Below are 17,785 nucleotides of genomic sequence, written 5' to 3' on the forward strand. Positions count from 1 at the left end.
AGCATCTTTGAATATCTTCATAATAGCATGGAAATGGCAGGCAATGCTTCTATATTCTCGAAAACCCAGTTGAATAGGCTACCACATTCCATTTGCATCCACTCGATGCATGTGACTGTGTTGTCACTGTCAACAGATGTTTGAATTCTTTATCCATCGGGTTCATGATCATCCGTCGAGTTATTGATCATCCGTCGGGTTGTCTAGTTGATCATCCGTCGACTTCATTGTAGTTTATCCGTCGGGTAGCAATCTGGCACTTGACTTCATTTCATTTATGCAGAATTACAAGATATCTATGTACAATTAATCAACCTATTCTGCATATCTAGTTGAAGTCAACATGACTTGAATACTACTTACAGAATCTATACAATGGTGTATGCAGAAATGTGCTACAATCTTATTGTTACATAAGCTACTCACTCGATGGATAATGAGTTATCATCTGTCGGGACTATAATGAGTCATCCGTCGGGACTATAAATCTTATCCGTCGAGTGCTACATAATTTCACTAAGTAAAATCTACCAAGGTATTTTGTTCATGAAATCATCAAGTACACAACATATACACAATAATCTCCCCCAATTTATGTCTACTGGAATTGTAGCCATAAACTAAGAGATACTTGATGATAACAAAACACCCTAAAATATAACTTTAAAAGAAAGTAGATATTACTGAAAAGTGCTTCAAATAATAAAAATTGTACAAAGTTTTGCTCACAGTCATTTTCAAGATGCTCCTCTAGCCTGAGCAGATTTATCTAGTTCCTTGAAGGTCTGGATCTCTTTCCAAGCTTTCTGTTGTTTTCTTCAATCTAATTTTGGAGCTGCATGTGGAATTCCAGTTCATCAGATCTTGCGCAAAAGTTTCTGGTGAAGTTTTATCCGATGGCAAAGACTGCTGCTATGAGGAGTGCTCTTACTCAGTTTGCGCCGCAACCTACAGAATCTATGTGCGAAGCTTGGGAACGCTACAAGGAAATGTTGAGGAAGTGTCCACATCATGGAATGCCTGATTGGATGGTGATCACTGGTTTCTATAATGGTTTGGGGGCCCAATCTCGGCCCATGCTCGATGCAGCAGCTGGAGGCGCCTTATGGGCTAAAAGCTATACTGAGGCTTATAATCTTATCGAGACTATGGCTGCAAATGAGCATCAAAACCCAACTCAGAGGATGATGCCTGGGAAGGTAGCAGGTATTGTAATAACCCCAATTTTTGGGAAATTTTGAAACCCTTAGGAATAGTGTTTTTGCTGAATGAGAAAACTTTTTAATGCCACACTATGTAGGGGTTCTGATATGGATATTCTGAGATTTTATTAGTACTTTATATGGGATATAAGTGTATGTAAAGATCGTCAGAATCCAAATCCGAACACTTTGATTTTTCCCGGAAATCCAATAGATACGGAAAGAATTGAGTATAAGGTAACAGGATAAAAGGATTTAAATTAAAGGATTATAATAGAGGATCATAAAAAGGAATATAATGTATTGAGAAAGGTTAAGGGAACCTAAGTAATAAGATCCCGGGTATGATCCCTGAAACGATAAACGAAAACGAAAGTTAAGCGAACCGTATAACAGATCAGCGGTCATTAGGCAAACAATTAGGAAGTTAATCAAAGGGATTAGAGAGGATGATGTCACCCAACCAATGAGAAGAGGACAAGGAGGGGAGGATGACATCATGAGGATGACACAAGCATGACATGGGAAGGAAGGAGATGTGGTGGCTTTTTAACCACACAAAATCAAGGGCAACAAGGTAATTAACTAAATCAAACACAAAAATCAACCAACCAAGCAAACATTTCATTTTTTTCACCAAACAAAACACAAACCCCCCATTTTCTTCTTCATGCTCTCGACCCTTTTCTTAAAAAATGAAAGTCCAAGCTCCTCCACTTACTATTTAGCAAGGTAATTATCCAAGCTTCCCCATGGATAGTTACATACTTCCTATAAGTTTAAGCTTCTAATTCCAATCCAATCTTTTTCTATAATCATGGAAGAAGATGGTGAATAGTGTTTTTCAAGAACTAAAATTTGTGTTCTTGAAGTTTTGTTTAGATTAAGCTTGGATAAGGACTTTAAGGGTGATTCCAAGCCATTCTCTTGATTCTCCACTCTCCAAGGAAGGTATAGCTTCTCAAACCCTTAGTATTAAGTTTTGTTGGTTTGGATTTCATAATGTTAGATGATGGGTTAGTGTAATGAGTGTGTACTCATGATAGAGCTTTGTTTAGTAAGTGGTTTTGTTGATTTTGGAGTTAGGAGTGATGCTTGTTAGATTTGAAGTTCTTGGTCACATTTTTTTTGACTTGGTTTAGATGAATAAATTGGTAATATTGAGTTGATTTGGGGCTGTTGTAATGTAGTTTAGATGGAGGTTTGATTGGGTTGTGAATTGGAGTTGAAATTGTGGTTGTTTGAATTGGTTTAAATTTGGGAAATCGCGTAAACATAGCCGTCGTAACGTCCGATTTTCTTTAAACTGTTTTTGTGCATAACATTAGGACCCGAGAACCCCCTGCTAGATTATGACCATTGCCATGTTTAGATAGCTCATGTTACGAGCTTCGTTTTGATATGTAGTTCGTTCGATTCCGATGCACGGTTTAGGAGAAACGACCGTTTCAAGTAACGGCGTTTCGCGAACGAAACTTTTCCCCTCGCCTTACTTTGAAACCTTGGTTAAGGACCTTAAATGACTAATTGGGGTAAGAAACATTTATGGTAAGTGTGTTAGGCAGTTGGTAAGACACTCGCGAAGGAATCGCCTTAAAACTCGTAAAGGTTAAATTATTAAAAATGGAGGAGCCGAGGGTACTCGAGTGACTTAAGAAAATCAGTAAGCGCAAAATAAGCGTTAGAGTCTAAGTTAGTTAAAGTATAGATTTACAAGTGACTTTGGTTTAATTCCAACTTACTTGTTGTTTATAGGTTACCAGACTCGTCCCGAGCCATTCGTAACCCCCAGTCGCTCAGGCAAGTTTTCTACCAGTTATAACTGTTGTTGTGATGTATTGGTGTATATGCATGATCTTGCGTTAAATGCATATTTGTTATAGCAAATTCTTGCGATATATTGTAGCATGTTATATGGTACATATGCATGCCCGTTTCGTATTCTTGCCATATATATCTGATTGGTTCAGTTGATAATACCTATGCTAGAGGATAGCGGTAACTTGCATATACCCTTAGTATAGGGACCCAAAAGGTGAAAACATTTTCTAAAACCGGGAGCCGAGGATCCCGAGTAGATTTTGTATATATGTATATATATACATATATATTCATATATATATGGTTATAGTTTTCAAAACTATTAATCGAATAAGGTTTATTCGATAACTTTATTTTATTAAATGAATATTATTATGAATATTCATTCGAGGGCTTATGACTTCTTTATTTTATTAAATGAATATTATTATGAATATTCATTCGAGGGCTTATGACTTCTTTATTTTATTAAATGAATATTATTTGAATATTCATTCGAGGGCTTATGACTCTTTTATATTATTTATTGAATATTATTTGAATATTCATTCGAGGGCTTATGACTCAGTTTATATTATTTAATGAATATTATTTGAATATTAATTTGAGGATGTATGACTCCTTTATTTTTATTTAATGAATATTATTTATAATATTCATTCGAGGTATTATGACTCCGCTTATTACTGAAATATATTCTTTATTTTATTAAAGAATAAGGTGTCAATAATCAAACTTATTTTCGATTATTCAAATAAAGATAGTACTTTCATATAAGTATATCTTTAGTTATTTAATACTCATTTCAAGTATAAGTTTTAATACTTCTACTTCAATTATTTTTATAAGGATTATCTTTATGAGAATATTATTTAAATAATAATATTCAGGCATTTTCTAAATATACTGGGGACTGATTTACTTCATTAAATCAGCTTTACTCCAAACACTCTTTAAAGTGTTTTCGAGTCTTCAAAATGATTTTTAAAAGTTAGAGCGGATCCCAAAACTCATTTTTTTATATTTAAGATCTTCCTTTTTAAGGGGATTTAAATACTCGCTTAAAACCTGAGGGATCCGGCTTTGTGGTGTATTTTATATTCGCAACAAGGTTGCAGTTTTGGTAAATGAATTGATTACTTACCCAACGTTCGGGAAGTAAGTCCATCTATTGAGTCGGCATAAGCAACATGGGCTCAGTAGGCGTCCATGATAGTGTAAGTGGCTCAGTGGGAGTCCATCAAATGCATAAGTGGCTGAGTGGCAGTCCAGCATAAGGTCCTATTATGACCAGGATGATGACCAGTGGGGAATTCGTCCATCTACTAGTAGAAAAGGTTACTTATTGGTATCTTTGCGTGATCAGCAAGATATCAGGTTTATGCCAAAATTCTTTTCCTTTCCAAATTTATTGGATATTGCAATTCTGTTCATACTTTACTTGACAGAGGTTTTCAGGAAATGTATAAAGAAGATGTATATGTGGATATATATATATATATATATATATATCAGAACTTAATGAAGTATATCATAACTTCATTTCCTTTAATAATATTTCAAAGGTTTAATCTATTCAAATCTTGTCTGGTAGTCTCATCTGTGTGATGAACTGTTGAAAGCTCATTATACTTTGAACAGTGGTAGTTCAAGTAGCTTTATAAATGATATAAGTATAGTGAAGTATTTGGTAACTTCATCCCTTGTTTTTACTTATATCTAGTAAGTAATTATCTTACACTTGATAAAAGATTCTAGTAAGTATCCATTTAGATACTTATATTATCGTTATCACTACATATTATCTTGCGAGCTTTAAGGCTCACTCTTGCTTTATTTCTTCATCACACAACAACAGTTAGGAAAGATGGCCAGACTCCAGCAGACCCAGCGCAAGCGCGTGGGAAGCGTCCCGCGTCTTCCCGATGATGTTGTAGCTGCTATAGCTGCAGAGGTAGATCTATTGTAGATCAGACCATCTACTTTTGAGAATCAATTATGTATAATTATAACTTGTGGCAGATAATGGCAATTAACTGTAAATTTATCAAGTAATCATTTTGGGTTGTAATAACTTTTAAATTGTGGATTCAAAGACTTGTACTTATTTGAATTTCATCTCTGAGACTATAACGGGTTGTGGTGTGTGTTAGTGTGGGGTCACAACATAAGGTTGTTTATTATTAATTAAGTGAAATGATATTGTGGAAAGAAAGACCGTGACGACCCAGATCCCCGACCCCGGATCTAGGGGTGTTACAGAAATGGTATCAGAGCTAAGCGTTATAAACCTCAGAGATGATGTGACGTTAAGATAATAAGTTCACTAAGATAATAAGAACTCTTGCCAAGTTCATAGTCGGACTACCTAACGTATTACTGACAGTTAAAACCCTTATGGGAACCCCTATAAATATCGTGATAGTAGCGTAGTTCCTTATCGTACATGGTAGCGGGACTCCGAACCCTGAGGTTGAGGAGCAACAGCGCGATGATATTTATTACTAATTGGAGATCGGATTGTGGATCCGATAGAGTATCCTAATGCAGGACCGGATGATGTTGATATTGAGGATGTAGCGGTTGAGGATGTTGTCCTAGAAGGGATAGTTGCTGAGGAGGATCCCATGGAGGATCCTGACAAGAATGAATAAAGGACCACTGATGAATTGATGACCATGGTTAGGTCGACTACCAGAGGTAGGATTGGTCGGTCACTACCGGAGGTTCGTTCAAGTTTGTAAAGATAGTAGCCCCTTTAACGCGGCTTACTCATAAGACTGAGAAGTTCGAATAGACAGAGAAATACGAGAACAGCTTTTAAGAACTGAAGCAAAGGTTGGTGACGACCCCTATGTTGGCGTTGCCGGAGGGAAAAAGGAGATTTTGTGAAGTGTAGTGACGCTTCGCACAAGGGCTTAGGGTGCGTGCTTATGCAGCATGGTAAGGTAATCGCGTACACGTCAAGACAATTAAGGTAATATGAAATTCGATATCCCCACCCATGAGCTTGGGCTCGTGGCAATAGTTTTGCTCTAAATATTGGAGGACTACTTGTATGGAGAGAAGTGCGAGATTTACCTAAGCCATAAGTGCTCTAGTACATTTTCCCGTAGAGAGAGCTCAACATACGCCAGAGGAGGCGGTTAGAGCTAATCAAGAATTATGATTGGGAGATTTTTTATCATTCAGGGAAAGCCAATGTGGTGGCTGATGCCATTAGTAAAAAGGAGAGACTCAAGATAATAATGTCTTTGGGAGAATTGATAAGATATTTTGAGAAAATGGAAATAGTAGTGAAGGTAACCGGAGCCGGTACCGAAAAGCTGTTTGAGATTGCAATAGAGACCGAATTATTGGAAAAGAGCATATTGTGCCAGAAAAAGGTGATGAATGAAGGCAGAGAGCCAACAAATAAATATGAGATTAATACCGAGAAAGATGATAAGGGAATAATGAGGTATTCCTATAGAATTTGGGTTCTGAAAGTTCAAGAGCTTAAGGATGAGAACTTAGATGAGAGCCATAGTTTGAGGAATAGGATTTAGGGCAAACCCAGAATGTGATAGTCAGGGAGGTTGCCATCAAGAAAGAAAGAACTCATAACATAATAGAGTGGAAAACAAGGTTTTTAATGTATAAGATAACCCCGATTATGGGAGGAGGTTGAAACATTTCATACTAAGGAAACAGAAAGTCGAGTAAGGAAAGGAGACCCGAGACGGTACTCCTATACGGCAATTTATGGACCTGTCTAGACAGAACTTAGACTATTATCCCCAACCATCACCTTGAGGAAACAATGCGATAGGAAATTCTTTCAGGACCTTTAAGTCTCTAAGCTCTCAGAGTTCCAAGGAACAGGTTGACCTAGTCGAGGCAAAAGCCTGGCTAAAGGAAATAGAGGAATCATTTGAGATTCTGAATGATTGACGAACCACAAAAGACTGTTTTGTCACTTACCCTCCTAAGAAAGAGACCACCCGCTGGTGAAAGACCAAGGAAGGCACGGAGCAAGAGATTATAATAAACTGATTTAAGTTCAGTCAATTGTTTTCGGGAAAGTAATTCCCAAAGATAAGGAGATAGTGTAAAAGCTTTAGAGCCAGAACAAAGGCAGACGAGTATGATGAATTATGAATCTAAGATGTAAAAGTTGTCAAGATTCGTTCTGAAGACACGAATCCAGAATGACGGGATGTTTGAAATCAATGCTTATGTTGTGTTGGTTCATGAAATAATGATAAGAGAAAGGAAAATAAAAAGAAATTGAAGTGGAAAGGAATATAACGGCAATAGAGTTTGAGGAATGATAAGGGAGTTGGGTATGAGGAAACCCTAAAGACTCGTAGCAATAGAAATAGAAAAGTATGTAATCATCAGGATGAGGGTGATTCACCATGAGTTAAATTGATGGTTGAAGGAATAAGAGATACATATATTTTATCCCCTGTAAGTTGGGAGGATTTGAGGAAACCTTGAGATAGTTCGAAGGATAAATATTGAGACACGGATAGACTGAGGAGACAAGAAAGTAAGAAATCAGGAAAAATTGGATGAAGGAAGTGACCTTCAAGAATGTGAAGTGTAAGACCGGTGGCTTGATACCCAGAAAGGGAGACGCCATGTATGAAAGATATCCCAACATTGAGGTGACTGTTGAGATAAACAACAAAAGTAAATAAAGAATTATTAAGAAGAGGTTCACGTTGAACACGGCCAATATCTTCCAGAACATCCTTGTTATCGTTACCCAATCTAGGCAATAAAAGCGGATAACCGTTGTTATCTTTTGGAGGCCATATTGATTGATCTCATTTTGAATGCAGATGTTATTGTGATATTCGACATATACTATCGAGGTGTGAATGATTGAATAAGACACCCTTATCAGGGATATATGACTTGATTTATCCATGGAAGGATGCAGGTACCTTTTAAAGGTAGAATTAAGGATTGAACATTGGTAACTTAAAATGAATCCTAGGGGACTGCATAAAGGTTGGCATGTCACCCTTAATAGGGACAGTATGAGTTTTGACAGTATGATTGGGAAAGGGTTAAGGTAACAACAACCTTTAAGAATCAGTGGAGAAATTATTCAGAAGTATATAGACAATGGTTCTAGTATTAGTAAATGGTATTGTGATATGCCCTGTATCTAGGGAATACATGAGGAACGATTCAAGGATAACCTTAGAGGTTTTACAAGGAGAAAGGTAATATTCAAAATTCTCAAGAATAGAAATGTTGATAAAGGAAATATGACGTAATTATAATGATGCCAAGTGGGGCACGTGTTAAACCACAAGAAGGTATGGATCGAACCAGTAATGGTCGAAATTGTTCAGGGCAATTAGGACTTAAGATAAAAGATGTTCTAATTATGATTGAGAGTCAGTCATGACAGTGATTAACCTCTAAAGACTGAGGCAATAACTTATGGAAAAATGGTGATTTTTTTTTACTCATCAGATTTTTAGGAAAACATCTTCACATAAGCTATGATTGAAATAAGGTAGAAAATTTATTTGGAGGTGGTTAAAATGACATTGACTGTAAGGAAATTTTACTATCAGGAAATGCCAAAGAGGTGGCCGACACTTTAAAGGTAAGAGGATAATTATAGGCACTTGTGCCAAAGGAATACAGTGATGATGGTTAAAACTGTGAAGGTTGTATTATGGTTTGGAAGATTGACATTCCTTCTGATGACTGTGCAATACCCAACCGTAATAGTAGTTGGTAAAGGTATAATTCGTGTAATCGCCATGAACGGGCTATCTATCTTAGAAGGTCCTATCTTGAGATAAGCCAGGACCATGTTTCAAAAAGGACTAGACGAACCTTTGAGTAAGTCTTCTATTTAAGGCATATGATTTAGAATGGTATTAACCTGCTATCGTTGCTTTGATTGAAACTCTTCTACAATTTTATCTGCTTCATGTCATGTATGTATGTCAGGATCAGGAGTGTTCTTCATGAATCAGGAATGGTGATTATGTTACCTCCTTAGAATGATTTGATACGACATGTATGGACTCCGTATGTTAGATATTAAGATTTTATGGAAAAGTGAATGACGACAGTAGGTCAGTGGTGGACCATAGTAAGGCAGCAATGATTCTGCGAGTAGTGAGCTGATTACAACCGGGAGAGTTGTATTGGAATGGGTGTTGAGATTGAGTACCACTAATCGGGTCGTGGTAGTGTATAAGTTATCATTGATAGACTAATTAAGTAGAGTATCTACCTATTGTATATTTATTCTTTCTTATCAATAGAGAGTCGTATTATTATACGAGGAAGGTTGCGGTGCAAGCATAGAACTCTAGTAACGATGATGTCTAGAATGAGATCCCAGGTTCGATTTTCGATATCGAAGGAGTTTTAAAGGTGATTGTGTATAAGCTCGAGGAAGAGCATGGGTCCATAGAATGATGGACGGAATAGCAAAAAATATTTAAGCATGCAAAATGCGATGCTATAATACTTGATGCTGATATAAATACGTTTATGTTTTGTTCTCCTATGACAAACCTCTATAGTTCAGAGGTAGGTTCCAAGCCAGATATTTTGTGGCAGTATATATATTTTTTTATATATATACAATTCTCTTCAGTTCGTTCTTTTCTCTTCTTTTCATTTCATGTAAGCTGAGAAGAACAACCCTTCCAGAAGGGGAGGTATTGCCGAATGACTATCTATCTTTGTGATAGAAGCCTAGTAGGATACCACATGTTGTTTAATTGCTTGTCAAGTACTAAAGGCTGGCCACCTTCTGTACTAACTATGCGATATAACAAGTGTTCATGATCATAGTGATCTCTCAATAAATTCCTTTACTTCTATTTGATTGATCAAATTTTGGAAAATAGAAACAACTTAAAAAGGAGTAATAAAGTGGTGGTAGTATGCGGAATGGAAATACATTCGTGATACTAAGGTTGACGTGGTTATTAAAAAGTTATAGAACGCTAGCGAGCAAAAGTATAACTAGTATAATATTAGGAACGGAAGGTAGTAGCGACTACGAACTGGGAAAAAGGATGGGTAGTGAGAAGCAAAAGCTCTAATGCTAAAAGCTATAATGAGAGTCTGTGCAATAGACTTGAAAGAAATTGGAATGATCACTTAACACGGGTTGAGTTTTCTTACGACAATAGATCATATGTCAGTATTGAGGTATCGCCTTATGAGATCCTTGAGGGAAGACAATGTCGATCTCCCTTATGTTAGGATGAAGTTGTAGAGCGCAAGATGCTCGGACCCGCAGTAGTCCAAAGGACCAAGGATATAATAGATCTAATCAGAGGACGGCTGGTAGTAGCCCAAGATGGACATAAGAAGTATGTTGATTTGACACGAAAGAACAAAGAATAGGAAGGAGGGGACCTAGTGTTGTTAAAGGTATCCCCTTGGAAACCCTTGGAAAGGATTGATGAGATTCGGAAAGAAAGGAAAGTTAAGTCCACAATTTGTCGGACCCTTGGATATATTAAGAAGTATTGGGAAGTTAGAATATGAGCTAGCCTTACCCCAAAACATGTAGCAAGTCATAACGTGTTTCACGTATCAATGTTAAGGAAGTGTAATTCGGATGACAGATAAATAGGGGCATATGAGCGCATATACATGCAACCCGACGTAACCTATATGGAGCAACCAGGAAGGGTTGTAGAGTGAAAAGGGAACAAGTGCTTAGGAGAAGGGTTATCAAACTATTCAGAGTTTGATGGAAGAACCACAATGTGGGAAAAATTACTTGAGAGTTAGAAAGTGTAATGCTAAGAAAGTATCCCTATTCATTTTCTATCTGATTCCGGGACGGAATCCTTTTAAGGAGGGGAGACTGTAATAACCCCAATTTTTGGGAAATTTTGAAACCCTTAGGAATAGTGTTTTTGCTGAATGAGAAAACTTTTCATGCCACACTATGTAGGGGTTCTGATATGGATATTCTGAGATTTTATTAGTACTTTATATGGGATATAAGTGTATGTAAAGATCGTCAGAATCCATATCCGAACACTTTGATTTTTCCCGGAAATCCAATAGATACGAAAAGAATTGAGTATAAGGTAACAGGATAAAAGGATTTAAATTAAAGGATTATAATAGAGGATCATAAAAAGGAATATAATGTATTGAGAAAGGGTAAGGGAACCTAAGTAATAAGATCCCGGGTATGATCCCTCAAACGATAAACGAAAACGAAAGTTAAGCGAACCGTATAACAGATCAGCGGTCATTAGGCAAACAATTAGGAAGTTAATCAAAGGGATTAGAGAGGATGATGTCACCCAACCAATGAGAAGAGGACAAGGAGGGGAGGATGACATCATGAGGATGACACAAGCATGACATGGGAAGGAAGGAGATGTGGTGGCTTTTTAACCACACAAAATCAAGGGCAACAAGGTAATTAACTAAATCAAACACAAAAATCAACCAACCAAGCAAACATTTCATTTTTTTCACCAAACAAAACACAAACCCCCCATTTTCTTCTTCATGCTCTCGTCCCTTTTCTTAAAAAATAAAAGTCCAAGCTCCTCCACTTACTATTTAGCAAGGTAATTATCTAAGCTTCCCCATGGATAGTTACATACTTCCTATAAGTTTAAGCTTCTAATTCCAAGCCAATCTTTTTCTATAAATCATGGAAGAAGATGGTGAATAGTGTTTTTCAAGAACTAAAATTTGTGTTCTTGAAGTTTTGTTTAGATTAAGCTTGGATAAGGACTTTAAGGGTGATTCCAAGCCATTCTCTTGATTCTCCACTCTCCAAGGAAGGTATAACTTCTCAAACCCTTAGTATTAAGTTTTGTTGGTTTGGATTTCATAATGTTAGATGATGGGTTAGTGTAATGAGTGTGTACTCATGATAGAGCTTTGTTTAGTAAGTGGTTTTGTTGATTTGGAGTTAGGAGTGATGCTTATTAGATTTGAAGTTCTTGGTCACATTTTTTTTTGACTTGGTTTAGATGAATAAATTGGTAATATTGAGTTTATTTGGGGCTGTTGTAATGTAGTTTAGATGGAGGTTTGATTGGGTTGTGAATTGGAGTTGAAATTGTGGTTGTTTGAATTGGTTTAAATTTGGGAAATCGCGTAAACATAGCCGTCGTAACGTCCGATTTTCTTTAAACTGTTTTTGTACATAACATTAGGACCCGAGAACCCCCTGCTAGATTATGACCATTGCCATGTTTAGATAGCTCATGTTACGAGCTTCGTTTTGATATGTAGTTCGTTCGATTCCGATGCACGGTTTAGGAGAAACGACCGTTTCAAGTAACAGCGTTTTGCGAACGAAACTTTTCCCCTCGCCTTACTTTGAAACCTTGGTTAAGGACCTTAAATGACTAATTGGGGTAAGAAACATTTATGGTAAGTGTGTTAGGCAGTTGGTAAGACACTCGCGAAGGAATCGCCTTAAAACTCGTAAAGGTTAAATTATTAAAAATGGAGGAGCCGAGGGTACTTGAGTGACTTAAGAAAATCAGTAAGCACAAAATAAGCGTTAGAGTCTAAGTTAGTTAAAGTATAGATTTACAAGTGACTTTGGTTTAATTCCAACTTACTTGTTGTTTATAGGTTACCAGACTCGTCCCGAGCCATTCGTAACCCCCAGTCGCTCAGGCAAGTTTTCTACCCGTTATAACTGTTGTTGTGATGTATTGGTGTATATGCATGATCTTGCGTTAAATGTATGCACGATCTTGCGTTAAATGCATATTTGTTATAGCAAATTTTTGCGATATATTGTAGCATGTTATATGGTACATATGCATGCCTGTTTCGTATTCTTGCCATATATATCTGATTGGTTCAGTTGATAATACCTATGATAGAGGATAGCGGTAACTTGCATATACCCTTAGTATAGGGACCCAAAAGGTGAAAACATTTTCTAAAACCAGGAGCCGAGGATCCCGAGTAGATTTTGTATATATGTATATATATACATATATATTTATATATATATGGTTATAGTTTTCAAAACTATTAATCGAATAAGGTTTATTCGATAACTTTATTTTATTAAATGAATATTATTATGAATATTCATTCGAGGGCTTATGACTTCTTTATTTTATTAAATGAATATTATTATGAATATTCATTCGAGGGCTTATGACTTCTTTATTTTATTAAATGAATATTATTTGAATATTCATTCGAGGGCTTATGACTCTTTTATATTATTTATTGAATATTATTTGAATATTCATTCGAGGGCTTATGACTCAGTTTATATTATTTAATGAATATTATTTGAATATTCATTTGAGGATATATGACTCCTTTATTTTTATTTAATGAATATTATTTATAATATTCATTCGAGGTATTATGACTCCGCTTATTACTGAAATATATTCTTTATTTTATTAAAGAATAAGGTGTCAATAATCAAACTTATTTTCGATTATTCAAATAAAGATAGTACTTTCATATAAGTATATCTTTGGTTATTTAATACTCGTTTCAAGTATAAGTTTTAATACTTCTACTTCAATTATTTTTATAAGGATTATCTTTATGAGAATATTATTTAAATAATAATATTCAGGCATTTTCTAAATATACTGGGGACTGATTTACTTCATTAAATCAGCTTTACTCCAAACACTCTTTAAAGTGTTTTCGAGTCTTCAAAATGATTTTTAAAAGTTAGAGCGGATCCCAAAACTCATTTTTTTATATTTAAGATCTTCCTTTTTAAGGGGATTTAAATACTCGCTCAAAACCTGAGGGATCCGGCTCTGTGGTGTATTTTATATTCGCAACAAGGTTGCAGTTTTGGTAAATGAATTGATTACTTACCCAACGTTCGGGAAGTAAGTCCATCTATTGAGTCGGCATAAGCAACATGGGCTCAATGGGCGTCCATGATAGTGTAAGTGGCTCAGTGGGAGTCCATCAAATGCATAAGTGGCTGAGTGGTAGTCCAGCATAAGGTCCTATTACGACCAGGGTGATGACCAGTGGGGAATTCGTCCATCTACTAGTAGAAAAGGTTACTTATTGGTATCTTTGCCTGATCAACAAGATATCAGGTTTATGCCAAAATTCTTTTCCTTTCCAAATTTATTGGATATTGCAATTCTGTTCATACTTTACATGACAGAGGTTTTCAGGAAATATATAAAGAAGATGTATATGTGGATATATATATATATATATCAGAACTTAATGAAGTATATCATAACTTCATTTCCTTTAATAATATTTCAAAGGTTTAATCTATTCAAATCTTGTCTGGTAGTCTCATCTGTGTGATGAACTGTTGAAAGCTCATTATACTTTGAACAGTGGTAGTTCAAGTTGCTTTATAAATGATATAAGTATAGTGAAGTATTTGGTAACTTCATCCCTTATTTTTACTTATATCTAGTAAGTAATTATCTTACACTTGATAAAAGATTCTAGTAAGTATCCATTTAGATACTTATATTATTGTTATCACTACATATTATCTTGCGAGCTGTAAGGCTCACTCTTGCTTTATTTCTTCATCACACAACAACAGTTAGGAAAGATGGCCAGACTCCAGCAGACCCAGCGCAAGCGCGTGGGAAGCGTCCCGCGTCTTCCCGATGATGTTGTAGCTGCTATAGCTGCAGAGGTAGATCTATTGTAGATCAGACCATCTACTTTTGAGAATCAATTATGTATAATTATAACTTGTGGCAGATAATGGCAATTAACTGTAAATTTATCAAGTAATCATTTTGGGTTGTAATAACTTTTAAATTATGGATTCAAAGACTTGTACTTATTTGAATTTCATCTCTGAGACTATAACGGGTTGTGGTGTATGTTAGTGTGGGGTCACAGCATAAGGTTGTTTATTATTAATTAAGTGAAGTGATATTGTGGAAAGAAAGACCGTGACGACTCGGATCCCCGACCCCGGATCTGGGGGTGTTACAGGTATTCTGGAAGTCGATGCAGCCACCGCTATTGCAGCGCAGCTCCAAGCACTGTCAATGAAGGTTGATTCTCTGGCTACATATGGAGTTAATCAAATAGCTATGGTTTGTGAGCTTTGTGCAGGTTCTCATGCTACGAATCAGTGTTCTCTTGTCAATGAATCTATTCAGTATGTGAATAATTACCAGCGACAACAGCAGCCTGTGCCAGCTACTTATCATCCTAATAACAGAAATCATCCAAATTTCAGCTGGGGTAATAATCAGAATGCTATTCAGCCACCATATCAGCAAGGTGTGAGTAAACAGTTTAATCCACCTGGATTCCAGTAAACATAGCAGTATGCTCAAAGGCAATCATATCCTCAACAGGGAAGTGCAGCTGCACCTACTAGTGCTGATTTTGAGGAACTTAAGCTATTATGCAAGAGTCAGGCAGTTTCTATCAAGACCTTGGAAAATCAAATCGGTCAAATAGCCAATGTAGTGCTCAATCGTGAACCTGGCACTCTTCCCAGTGACACGGAAGTACCAGGCAGGAAGGAAGCTAAAGAGCAAGTCAAGGCTATTACCTTAAGATCTGGAAAAGTTGCTGATGCTGAAAAGGCAAAAGAAGGAGAAGCTGAAATTAGAGATGAAGAAGCTAAGCAAAAGGAGAAAACGGCGGACCCAAGGAAGACTACTGTTGAACACACTCTGCCTGAGGGTAATACAGGGGAGAAACAGCTCTATCCTCCACCACCTTTTCCTAAGAGATTACAGCAACAAAAGCTAGATAGACAGTTCGGTAAGTTTCTGGAGGTGTTCAAGAAACTTCACATCAATATACCTTTCGCTGAGGCTCTGGAGCAAATGCCTAGTTATGCGAAGTTTATTAAGAATATTCTTTCAAGGAAGGTGAAACTGGATGACCTTGAGACCGTTGCTCTCACGGAAGAATGCAGTGCTGTTCTGCAGCAAAAGTTACCGCCAAAGCTGAAAGATCCAGGTAGCTTCACCATTCCTTGCACCATTGGCAAGTTGACTTTTGACAAGTGCCTTTGTGATTTGGGAGCAAGCATCAATCTGATGCCGTTGTCGATCTTTAAAAAGTTGGATTTGCCTGATCCAAAACCCACATACATGTCTCTACAATTGGCTGATCATTCTATTACTTACCCAATGGGCATAGTGGAGGATGTGCTAGTCAAGGTGGATAAGCTCTTCTTTCCTGCAGATTTTGTTATTCTGGATTTTGAGGAAGATAAGAAGATTCCCATAATCTTGGGAAGACCTTTCTTGGCTACTGGCCGTACCTTGATAGATGTGCAGAAAGGTGAACTTACTATGCGGGTACAAGATCAGGATGTGACCTTCAACGTATTCAAGGCAATGAAATTCCCTACAGAAGATGAGGAGTGCTTAAAAGTGGATGTGATTGATTCTGCGGTTACTTCGGAACTCGACCGCATGCTAATGTCTGATGCATTGGAAAAGGCCTTAGTGGGGGATTTTGACAGTGATGATGAAGATGGCAATGAGCAATTACAATATCTGAATGCTTCTCCCTGGAAGCGAAAGCTGGACTTGCCGTTTGAATCTCTTGGTACTTCTGACCTCAAGAATGGTGAAGGAAAGCTCAAACCATCAATAGATGAAGCACCTACCTTGGAGCTCAAGCCATTAGCTGAACACTTGAGGTATGCTTTTTTAGGAGATGCATCTACTTTACCTGTTATTATTGCATCTGACCTTTCAGGTAGTGAGGAACACAAGCTCTTAAGGATTTTGAGAAAATTCAAATCGGCTATTGGATGGACCATAGCAGATATCAAGGGGATCAGCCCTTCATATTGTATGCATAAAATTCTGCTAGAGGAGGGTAGTAAGCCGACTGTTGAACAGCAGCGCAGACTTAATCCTATCATGAAGGAAATGGTGAAGAAAGAAATTCTGAAATGGCTAGATGCAGGCATCATTTATCCTATTTCTGACAGTTCTTTAGTGAGCCCCGTACAATGTGTACCTAAGAAAGGAGGTATCACTGTGGTGGCAAATGAGAAGAATGAGCTCATCCCCACTCGAACAGTTACAGGATGGAGAGTATGCATGGATTATCGAAAGTTGAACAAAACCACGAGGAAGGATCACTTCCCTCTTCCATTCATTGATCAGATGCTTGACAGGTTGGCTGGTCATGAGTATTTTTGTCTTCTGGATGGCTATTCAGGGTATAATCAGATTTGTATTGCACCAGAGGATCAGGAAAAGACTACCTTCACTTGCCCATTTGGCACGTTTGCTTTTCACAGAGTTTCGTTTGGGTTATGTGGCGCCCCGACCACTTTTCAGAGATATATGATGGCTATATTCTCTGACATGATTGGAAATAATGTTGAGGTGTTCATGGATGACTTCTCCGTCTTTGGACATTCGTATGATGAATGTTTGAATAATCTTCGCGCCGTACTCAAAAGGTGCGTAGAAACTAATTTGGTGCTCAATTGGGAGAAATGTCATTTTATGGTGCGTGAAGACATTATTCTTGGGCATAAGGTCTCTAGCAAGGGTCTGGAGGTGGACAAGGCTAAGGTGGGAGTCATTGAAAATCTTCCACCACCTATTTCTGTGAAGGGAATCCGTAGTTTTCTTGGTCATGCGGGTTTTTATCGGCGATTCATCAAGGACTTTTCAAAGATATCTAAGCCGTTGTGCAATTTGCTTGAGAAAGATGTGCCTTTCAAATTTGATGAGGAATGTGTGGCGACATTCGAGACTCTCAAGAAGAGTTTGATCACTGCACCAGTTATTACAGCACCAGATTGGACAGAGCCGTTTGAG

General features: G+C 37.1%; 1 non-coding gene across 1 annotated transcript; it reads right to left on the reverse strand.

Annotated features, from left to right (window-relative positions):
• Positions 1-911: 911 nt before the first annotated feature.
• On the reverse strand, positions 912-1,018 carry LOC141716065 (small nucleolar RNA R71). The gene has a single exon (XR_012572797.1). It is a non-coding gene; the product is annotated as a small nucleolar RNA R71 (small nucleolar RNA).
• Positions 1,019-17,785: the final 16,767 nt, after the last annotated feature.

The sequence above is a fragment of the Apium graveolens genome, chromosome 3 (genome assembly GCF_009905375.1).
Source record: "Apium graveolens cultivar Ventura chromosome 3, ASM990537v1, whole genome shotgun sequence".
In the NCBI taxonomy this organism is placed as follows: domain Eukaryota; kingdom Viridiplantae; phylum Streptophyta; class Magnoliopsida; order Apiales; family Apiaceae; genus Apium; species Apium graveolens.